This window comes from Pholcus phalangioides, unplaced genomic scaffold (assembly GCF_987345545.1).
Source record: "Pholcus phalangioides strain wild (caught in Gottingen) unplaced genomic scaffold, Ppha-v1.0 ptg000009l_1, whole genome shotgun sequence".
Taxonomy (NCBI): domain Eukaryota; kingdom Metazoa; phylum Arthropoda; class Arachnida; order Araneae; family Pholcidae; genus Pholcus; species Pholcus phalangioides.
Genome location: NW_028301602.1, coordinates 20,595,179 through 20,604,166, shown reverse-complemented (window position 1 = coordinate 20,604,166; position 8,988 = coordinate 20,595,179).

Sequence of the window (8,988 nt, the reverse complement as noted above, 5' to 3'; positions counted from 1 at the left end):
GAAAAAGCAAAAAATCATCGCACTGGCTGTTGGGTAATCCGAATTTCCTTATCTGAGAAAGACGCTTTTAAATGCTACGTGATGCCGGCCCGGCGTCTGAAAATCTGTCAAGTTTTTGTTTTGTGTCCATGTCGCTCTTTCGCGTCTTGATTTTCTATCAATAAATTCAGAAGCGAGTAAGGAAGACCGCCGTTTATTACTTTGTTATATGCAGTCGTCTACAACACCGCTATGAGAAGATTCATTTTTTGAAATCGATCGTCCACAACACCATTATGAAATCGGAGGCAAATTTGAATAAGACTACAAAAGAAAAAGAAGTAATCTATTCTGAGAACTTTTTCAAGTTCTTTTTTCTAGTACAGGATGTGTGGTCAACCCACCTTCTACTGATGATCAACGATCCTTTCTTGAAATCCTTTTCACAGGGATTTTGCAGTTAACCTCTGTATATATTTTGCCCATATGCAATTTTGCAGCAAGTTTTGTCGAAATTGGCATATTTTTAACTTTCCTAATCTTTTTGGCGAGAAATTAGCCAAATGATTCGTATTTTCCCGCATTTGCAATCCTTACTTCCCTTGATGAAATATGGTCAGCTTACTGTACAAGTTATTGCCGTCCCGTCAACTGAGTTATAAGCATGGTGACCATACGTCCCGTATTCCCCGGGACAGTCCCAATATTTTTTTATGTTTTTCTGGCCGTCCCGACTTTTTGTCAAAAGTGTTGTGGTTTTTCCCGTATTTTACACGAAGCCTACTTGAATTTTTATTCTTCATTGAAGTCAAAGATTGAATATAATTTATGAGTTGAAAAATAATTTATGATAATTACAACTATAAATAAGAATATTAATCTCCCACATTTGTCTTGGTGAACGTTTTTTTATCGTGGAATTCATTTTAATTCACTGCCATTTGCAATAATGCTTCATTTCCCGCCATTGTGATTTTCCGTAATTTCAGCAATATTTGGCAACTTTGTTCGGTTTTGGCATCATTTTTGGCAATAATTGGTGATGTCCCGTGTTTTCCCGTAGTTGGAATCCCGATTTTCCGTATTTCTCTCGAGGAAATATGGTCAGCCTAGTTATAAGGAAACTTTTCTCAGTGTTGTCGTCTGCTGCGAAGCCACGAAAAATCTCGTGTGTTCGAGAGTGTACCAAAGCGCTTGAAGAGGCAAGCGCTTTGGAGTGTACAGTGGAGGGAAATTTTATTTTGTTGTCTGTGACCGTTTGCTTCAGACGCGTGTGCCATATATCTCTTCGAAAAGGAAACCGTGATGGACTCTACAAAAGATAAGGTAAATAAATGGTTGTTTATTTATATTATCGCCATCCATGGCTCCCCCCTCCTAATTTACCATGGGGGGGGGGGGGCTCCGTGAAAAAGTCCAACGTAGGAGCCCGCCGAAAATCCAGCCTAGGGGCAGAGCCGTCTTAAGAGTATCATGGGGCCGGGGGTGGTTTATCGGGGGCCCTACCTGGTGAATCCTGGAAAATTTCAACCGGATCTCATTTTTGTGAGGCCCTTCTTCCCTTGAGGCCCCCCGGGCCGTGCCCGGGTGCGCCCATGCGTTAAGACGGCGCTGCTTAGGGGCCCCGCTTCAGTAATGTAAAAATTTCCTGTAATGTAAAAAAAAAAGTGATTTTTATTATTAATCAGATCATTTTTGTCGCACCGTGGTCATTTTCTGTACACGTTAAACCGGGACCTACAATTTATTGACGATTCCGAACGGCAGGCTTGTTTTTTTATACTCTTCGAGAGGTTGGTGCGCTAACCCCTCGATGGGGGACTCCCTGCGGTAGCAATTTCTTCTGTGGTAATGTTGCCGTTTCTGTTGTACCCCTGTGTCAAGAAAGCTTTCTGACAAGGACGAACCGAGTATCGTACTCGCGACACCTCTAAACATCCTTTGGTACTTTAGGTGAGTATCTTGTCGACCGGGCTACCGCGCCCCCAATTTGTCCTGTCTATATGACGGTCGTAGACCACAATCTTTTGGGCCTCGTACTTGCTGAGACGACTCGGTGTACCGATCTTATGAAAAAAAAAATGAAGCTCATAAAATTATTACGGGCCCGAATTTTCGAGAATGAAAGAAAAGATGTATTCTGGGGGCCCCGGGCTGGGCTAAGAACTGCGCTGATCTGCTGCCCTCCCCCCTTCGAGGTGGGGAACGTATCTCTTAACTGGATGTTGCGCCTTGGAAGCTCTGTGTACATTTCGTCTGACAGTTATTGTTTAGTTTAATGCGATCATTTTATGTGTTAATCGTTACCCAGAGCCGTCTTAGCAAGTACGGGAACCCTGGGGAGCAAGCAAGTTTTGGGACTTTTAAACTCGAACAGTTTCTCCTTAAGGAGTTTCTCAGTGTCCAAAGCGGAATCCGGAATATTCACGTCCGGCACTGCCCCCGAAGTTTCGTATGACATTTTGCCCACGACCGAATGAGTGAATTACCGTACAAGTGACCATATGTGTGAGTGACCGTATGAGTGAGTTAGTGACTCACTCGTTCATTTGCTCAGCTGTTACAAACAATCAAACTTCACTCAACTCATTGGATAACTCATTCATGTGGTTAGTTACGCACTCACTTGGCCACCTCATACAATCACTCGCCTACTCACTTGGTCATTCTTAATAACACTTGCTCATGCGGCCACTCACTTGTTCAAGCGTAGGATCACTCACCCACGCACTTGGTCAATCATTCTTCCACTCACTCATATGGTCACACAAATTCATATGGTCACTTATACGATCACTCACTCAACTTGTTCACTCACATGGCCCCAAAAACGGGCGAAATGTCCAGGATATGCCTGGAATATCTAAGTCGTCCAGAAAGGACTCATCGTTCTTCATATTTGAACAAAAAATAATAATACTGGTTTTACGGCTCCAAATGACGCCTGATCGTTAAAGAACAGTGATATTGCTATAGAGAAAATACTGACGTCACACTTGCGCTCAAAGATGACAGATGAGTCAGCCTAGGGTTTCGAGGCATAAACGAATAAATGCTCCTCGAACAGGGCGGGGAAAAAGGCAAGGCCTGTACGAACATGATGCCATGGACAGACCAAGAATTAAGAAGGACTCTAGGATCAAAGATGAATGGTTATTCAGTGATTTAAGTGTGGATTTTGGGGCTTCAAAGGGGCAATTCCCTTGTCTACGATAAAGGAATCAGACCCCGGATGGGGGGGGGGGGGTTGAATTACCGAGGGTGTGTTTTGTGAACGGGGAGGATAACAAGTGTGTAAGCCTTTGAGGCTTAAGAGAGAAAATAGAATCTCTCGGGCAGAGAAAGTAATGGAGATTCCCTCTATACCCCCTTCTGGGTTCGAGATGTTTTGAACATGCGCTGCTTAAATCTGAAGACCCCAAATTATGTGGGTATGACCCCCCCCCCCATACATTCAGAAGCAGGGTCTCTGGTCAGGGGTCTTTGCAAGCCCCAACCCAGACATTTCCTAGGCCCCTCCATAGTGAATTTATAAAGTTTAAAAACAAAAAAAATGGTGAGAATCATCGTGGGTTGGAGGCCTTGCCTTAACCTTGTGGGAACCATGTGTGAGGGCTCTTCACTAATTTCTTATCTCGCTCAGTTTTATTCAGTTATATTGTAATCTTGATTTGCTCCAAACATCGGAGTCGTTATTGCCATCTATTGACAGACTGGGAATGTGAAAATAGCATCAATTGTAGAACATTTGCTGCCATCTGACAGGAAAATAAAACATCTAGTACCATCTTTGAGAAATAGGTGGCAGTAAACATGAAATATTTTTTGCAGGAACGAAAATTATGAAATGTTTTTCAAGATCAAGAACGTACGGTTTTCTCTCGGGAGAAAGTATTCGAAGTCAAGGCCGACCGTATTTACATCAGTATCTTAATTTTGCATGCTTGTAGGCATCCTCTCCTAGAGCCCTCAGCAGGCGGAGAGGACGTTAATCTGTATCTGTTTGTAGGCATCGTGCTTATATTACTATATGATGTTTGTAGACTATAAACTATATATGTTTCTAGGCATCAAGCTTTTATTATTAGTAATATAAGAAAAGCTCGATGTTTGTAGGTTTCACATACTTATAGGGTATTGGCTCGTTTTTTTCCGAATTGGCGCTTTTTAGAAAGAGTTTGTTATATGGATAATCAGGAATTAATAGTGGTTGAGGCTAGGAATTTTATGACCTAAAAACTAACAGAATATGTTTCATAAAAAATGCATTTATGTTCTAAAAACTAAAAATATGGTGTAAAAACAAGGTAAACACCTCAAAATATTTTTTTTATAAATAAGTTGACCATAATTCCTCGAGAAAAATACGGGAAATTACTGAAAGTCGCCAATTATTGTTAAAAATGCCAAAGGCACACAAAAAAAAACTGCTAATAGTCACTAATATTGCCAAAAATGATGTCAAAGTTAAGTAAAATAGCCTAATTATTGACAAAATCTCCAATTGCGGAAAATTAATGTAACGGAACAGAGAGCTTGGGAGAAAAATCTCTCCATTATTATGCTGAAATATGCAAAATAATGCTCCAAAATGAAAATATGCCTTAAATTCTGAACATCATGAGATATACCCTAATATTTACTGAAAATCCCGAAAAAAAGCTCTATTGCGTAAAATAGCGAAATATGCAGATTCTATAAAAAATATGCAAAATCATAGAAACCTTAGCCCAAAATAATGATTATACCTCGTATGTGCAGGCTTGACTCGACTAACTGTTGTCCTCTATACCCGCTGAGGGCTTTCGGCAATCGAGTTGATATAAATTGAACGGCTTTCACCAATTACAAAGAAATCTGCTGCCACTTATGCAGACCTGCCAACTCTCCCGATTTAGGCGGGAGACTCCGGATTTTTCATCCTTCCTCCCGCTCTCCGGATTTGTTAAAATTTCTCCGGATTTTGGCAGAAAATTAGATTTCACGTTGTCGTGGCGTCAATAATTACCGTCGTCGTTAGGGAAAACACCCGTAGAGGACAGCCGTAGTCTCTTTTCATCGAGCAGCCGTAAAAAAAAGTCTTTGTGACCGCATTTAAGCAACTGGCAAAGACGCGACTTTGTTTTCGTAGCATTTATCACCAATCATTTATCAGGGGCATGACCTTCGTTGCCGAAATTCCTGTACAATCGTTATTGTATTCCATTAACAGCCGCGCGGTAAACACGTTTTTTCGTCCGCAGCTTTGTAATTTGAATTTTTTAAATCGTTTCTTCCGATTAAACATCTTCAGAAAGAAAATATAAAAGTTTAAGCTATATACAGCTTTTTAAGAATTCATATACCCAAGATTATCAATCACTGATAGCATCTACGAAAGGAAGCACATACTTTATGAATAAATGTGATTTCTCTATTCTGCATGGAAAGACTGGCATAGAATTATATTCTTCTCAGGGGCAATGCAGAACGTGCCTTGAAGGGGGGGGGGGAGAATGTAACTTTTTCTTAATTTATTAATTTTTTTTTTTTCGAAAATTTTTATTATTATTATTTTTTTTGATCGAGTCTATGAGTGTCGAGGGGGGGGGGGGGGCCCTCGGGAGAATCTCCGGATTTCAAAAGTTGGCACGTCTGCTTATGGTTGGAACTTGGAAGATTGATACTAGTTGATAGTTTTCGTTTGCTTTCTAAATAATAGATAGCAGCAGGGCCGTCGTAACTTCTTTACGGTCAGAGGCGTAATATTACGTCCACACCAATGAAATAAATTCAAATAAGTTCTCTGTGCTTTCTTTTCTTCCTCTTCACCATCGCAAAATTTATTACAACAACCCTATTACCTACGGAAGTTACTTTTCCCCTCTTTCCCACGTAATATATCTTTCTACTAAATACAGTATTTTCCTGCGTATAATACGCATGCGAAATTTGAAGAAAGGAAAAAAAAAACTTCTCTGTGACGGTAGATAATCCGTTTTTTTTTATGTTTAACCAGTTTTTAACAGATAATCCGTGGATTATACGGAGGAATATGCGGTACATGAAAGAGCGAAAGAGAACACGTAGGGTGAGAGTGAAAGAGGACTCTAAAAGAAACTCTTATCTATATTATCTATTTTCTTTTTTCCTTATATTTTTTTCCTTCTGCCTTTTCCTGACGTGGTTAGGTTAGAACAAGGTTTCCATATTACCATATGTATCATCGATTCGTTAAACAGAGATAATCCAAGAATTTCTTGCCAAAACCTTATACGTGAAGTGGTTAAGAGTATCATGGGTCTTCGGACAAAGTGATTTTTCTGAGGCCGTATCAGAAAAATTCTCGAAAATTTCAACCAGATATCATTTTTCTGAGGCCCCGTGTCAGAGTGAGGCGCATGTGTAGAGATGTCACTGGACAGCAGTATCGGTCATATTTTTCTGTGTTGATTTATTAATACACACTTTAATTATAACGCACTTCAAATTATATTTTGAATTATATTAATACTAATTAATATAATTAATACTAAGCCCAATTATTAATACCAATTGATGTAATTAATATTAATATAATTTGAGCCACCCGTTGGGGTGTGTGAAAAGTGCGATCGCACCCGTGTTTGGAGGGGGGGGGGCTCACTTATGGTAATAGAAGTGTAAAAATAAAATTTTTGTAGTAAACAAGGTATCTGAGCTACAACCGTATTTTCATAAATTTAGAATTTTTGTTGTTTGCTAGAATTGTTTTTCAATCATTTTTTTTTCTTTATATAAATTTAAAAAAAAATAATTGTTCATTTCATTAAGTCTTAATTCTTTTTCTTAGTTTTGTAATTGTTTATTTCATCAATTAAAAACTTTTGCTTTCAGTGCTAAATTTTCCCCGAGAGATTCGAAATTTTCATCAATGTTTTTTGTTAATTTACATTTATCTGTGTCTATTTTTTTTAAGGATATGTTTCAGCATTTTTGTGAATTCTGTAATAATGTATGAATTTTTGGATGCCGATTCTTCCCCCCCACACATACATAGAAAATCACCTCTAAGGACCCCCAGACGCCTATGGGTTTTCGCTTTCTTTTTGTATCCTGTGTATATAATATGGCAAGTGTAAGATAACAGATGAGATGGCTGGGAGGGGGGGGGGGGGCTCAATTGCTTTTAAAACATACCTCCATCCTAATATGTGTACATTCATCTTAACTAAACCCCGAAACTTCTCCTAATCCCATCTCGTCTGTAATCACCACAAAATTTGTTAATCGCGACAGTACCCAATTGTCCGGGGAAAATATGTTGTAAAAAAGTTTGTATGGTTTTTTTTTTTTCTTTGACACTAAATAAAGTGTTCCAGACTCTGCCACGAAGCTGGGCTGGAAGAGATCTCGGCAACGGGATAAGTCCAGTGGCAAAGTTCTGGCGTTCATTCATTCATTCAGACGCCTATGGGTCTGCTATTAATTTCGTAACAGGCCCGCGCTCACGACATCCGGCTCCGTAATTGATATACTAGAGGCAGGCTCCCACCATTTATATCTCCTATTATATAACCTATCTAGGCATCTGCTATTTTTATTTCAAAATACAGAAGCCAGATGACAGCACCACTTGAAACACAAGTCTGACAACATAAATACCTGAAGGTAACACATATACTTAAAAAAGTTCCAGCATGTACCAATTCGTTACAAATTAAAAATAATAAAATAAATAAATCTAGAAAGAAAGGAATGCGTATACTGGATGCATCCAAGTTCCTCTGTACACATGAAAGGGGGGGGGGGGGGCTATTGAATTTTGTCGCTTTAGATATTCTTTTTTTTATCCTCAGGGAGTTCAGAGTTCACTCCTGACTTCATGGATTACGTTTCACCGTTGAAGTCGGGGCTGAACTCCCTGACCTTAAAATAAATCTGCAGCGAAAAAAAAAAAAAAAACTCCTCCACCTCCGTTTGTGAGTAAAGGGGGTGAAAGGGATAATGAGACATAAGGAATCAATAATTAGAGACTATTTTTACAGCCACAGTACTAATAATTGGAGAGCTGCGTCCATAAATGAAAAGAGCTTTTAAGCTTTTTTGATAAACAACCAAATTGAAGTTTGGAAATGTTCTGTTTCAATAGAAAATTTGTGGAAGTGTGTTACCTAATGATTAAAATTGGAGCTGGTCAAGTCTGAAAAATCGGAAATTTCCACACCACCTGTTGATTGCAGGTCTCACCTAACCACGAAATGTACTCTTACTGCTCAGAAACGTACGCGGGAGGGGGAATAGGGAGATGGCTCGTGTACCCCCCCCCCAGCCGAAATTTTTTTTTTATGTAAAAGAACATTAAAAAAAAATTAAAATGTCGAAAGAAAATACCTTTACATGTAATTATAGTCGATTTCTGTTAATTTCAATGCTATTTGAAAGGTGAAAACTCAAAAAAAAATTTCTTTTTAAGAAATTCATTGCGACCCACTCTTTAAACCATATATGGTAAACCTTTGACCCGCGGACCAAATGTGGTCCTAAAGGATATGTGATGTGGCTTGCCTCCTCAAACCAAATTTTGTAAAAATAAACTAAGCGGCACATTTATATATCGCTTAAATGACCCGTGGCACAATTCCAGAGCATTTAAGTGGCCCGTGGCACATTCAAAGATCACTTAAGTAACCCGCGGCACAGTTCCAGAACACTTAAACGATCCGTGGCATATTTAGAGCTCCCTTGAGTGGCATCTGGCACAATTTTAGAGCATTTAAGCGGCTTCCCAGTGCGGTTTTACATCACTCAAGTTACCCGCGGAACATTCCCAGATTACTTAAGTGATTCCTGTCATAAGTACGGATCACTTGAGTGATGCGTGGCACAGTTCCAGAGCACTTAAGCGGCCCGGAAACATTTCCAGAGCACTTGAAGGATCCGTGAAACATTTCCAGAGCACTTGAAGGATCCGTGAAACATTTCCAGAGCACTTGAAGGATCCGTGAAACATTTCCAGAGCACTTGAAGGATCCGTGAAACATTTAGAGA